Genomic DNA, 2,364 nt, shown 5'->3' on the forward strand with positions numbered 1-2,364 from the left:
AAGCATCAACACTGGCATTATCACACCGACACTAGTAGTAATAATTATAGAAAAACGACATAATTGAATTTAATCACATGTATCTTGTCGGTGTCGGCCATTGGGAGTTTATGAAAGGAGGGGAGGATTCTAGAAAAAAAGAATGAGGAAAGGAACAAGAAGAGGGACTTTGGAAAAGGAGGGTTTGACATGTTATATTCAAAATACCTCTCTACTGGAGTGAGGACTGATTGTTTTTACTGTGTCGAACTACACCCAAGAGATGCTTGCTAGATGGATTCCTCACTGGCAACCGAGTCAAGGCACAACAGTGAACATCCATATAATGAATGAAAATCTTACATTGTGTCGAGAATTTCAATGGCGTCAAAGACGAAAGATGCGAAGCTACCATTCCTTTCTACATACCAAATTTACGAGACCAATCAATGAGTGCTCAATTTCCTCAGGGTTTTCTCGGGATAACGCTAATGGAACAACCCAACAAATATTACTTCATCATTCGCGACCATAAGCTTATTGTTGAGGCTGATTCTTCAATCTTAACTATCATAGAGAAACTTCAGTCTTATAAATCTAAAGTTGCACATAATTGTGAGGGTTTGCAGTATAATCTGGGTGATTTTTAGTTGAGACTCATTAAAGCTGTTCCAAATCAAGCTGAAAATCTCTGAAGAATTCTAATGGAGATTGAGTATCTCCTTATTTCTTCACTTGAAAATGACAAGCCAATTATGGAAGAGTTCATTGAAATATGCGAGCGGAACCAATTTTTGCATATTACAAGCTATCTGACAATTACCATTTGCAACACACAGCTGTATAGTGCATTGCCCCAACTATTTGCATCTGTGCAGCTAAGGAATTAGTTGGTTAGTTTGGACCATAGAATGAACGTTGTTCCTAATTCTTTGTTTACTCATCTTTAAATAGACATTTAATTTATTTGATGGCATAAAAAGAGTTTGAAATTCTAGAGTGTTAGCTTTCAGATGTTCTATGCGATGTTCCAACACTAGAAACAAAAGACGAATGTTGAATTTAATGTTTAAACATTGTGCTAACAATAATAAACAGAATTAGGTAAAAGTAAAAGACAAGAAAGTAAATGGCACAAGTGCATTGTTAACCTAGTTCGGTGACAAATACACCTACTCTGGAGCTACCAAGGCAAGAAGGAAATGTTGTAATTTTGAGTTTTATTTTATTTTAAAAGTTAATTAAAAATATGTTTTATTTTACTAAACTATTATTTTGACCACATGTTGATATACTTAGTCAAAGTTATAAATGTGGGTTGCTTGCAATTAGCCATATTAGTTGTTTTTCTATTCCAACTTTTACTTTCATTTTGACCATGTGTTTATAACTTCCTAATTATAAGGAACCACAAAGTCTTCTCACAATAAGAAACTCACGTCCTTCATTTTTCACAATATAGAAAACCATACATACTTTATACAGACAACTCACATCTACACAAAAATTAATTTCCTTTTTCTTATAAATTCATGTCTAGGTTTTCTGGGTGCATCTCCTGTGTTTATCAGATTCAAGCTGTTCTGTCACCTCTGATGTGATTTACATCAGGGAAGAACATGTTGTATCCTGGGAGGATATATGCAGGTCATCACCATTAATGACTTGTTTGTTTATTTCAACATTACCGACTTCGAATCACCGCAATTTCAAGAACAGATAAGTTTACTTGATATTCCTCTTGATTATTCCCTTAAATATTTAATTGATGGTTTTATTTATATGATGATTATTATTTATAGAGATAATTTATTCCTAACTTTTACAACAGGAAATCCACTATTGTAGTCCTTATTCTAAGTTCTCAGCAAACTCCAAGTTTACAACTTAAGACCTAGGACCTACCCGTACTGACTTCAACCTAGGAACTCCTAGATTTGAGATCTCGTCTCACTTGCACGCAATCAATCACAGCCCTTATGATTATTATATTACAGTACAAAGATGAAGTTACCTTCAAACACAAATTACCTCCGTGCTTCAAAGCTTAGGAGTAGGGTACACAATTACAACTCAATAAAACATAATCCTTATCATGTATCAAGGTGACACAAGAAAAACCTCACAATGAAAAATGACTCAAAACCCTAAAAGCTCTAATTTGTAAATGATGGCTTGAACCACTGAATTAGGTATTGCGTCCTTGTATATATACTCTGAAGCAATACGGGTTGAATAGGCTTGTTGGGCTTCAGAAACACTGCAGATCCACCAGCTGATCCGCTTCACTAGAATCAGGAACAAAACAGGTTGTCTCCTAAAAAGTCAGAACATCTTTAGGAACAACTTCCCCCTTTGTCATTACTTTAGGAATAAATCACACAG

General features: G+C 34.9%; 1 pseudogene; it reads left to right on the top strand.

Moving 5' to 3' along the window:
- The first annotated feature begins 262 nt into the window (after window positions 1-262).
- On the top strand, window positions 263-869 carry LOC11431033 (mediator of RNA polymerase II transcription subunit 20a-like; annotated as a pseudogene).
- Window positions 870-2,364: the final 1,495 nt, after the last annotated feature.

Source organism: Medicago truncatula, chromosome 2 (genome assembly GCF_003473485.1).
Source record: "Medicago truncatula cultivar Jemalong A17 chromosome 2, MtrunA17r5.0-ANR, whole genome shotgun sequence".
In the NCBI taxonomy this organism is placed as follows: Eukaryota; Viridiplantae; Streptophyta; class Magnoliopsida; order Fabales; family Fabaceae; genus Medicago; species Medicago truncatula.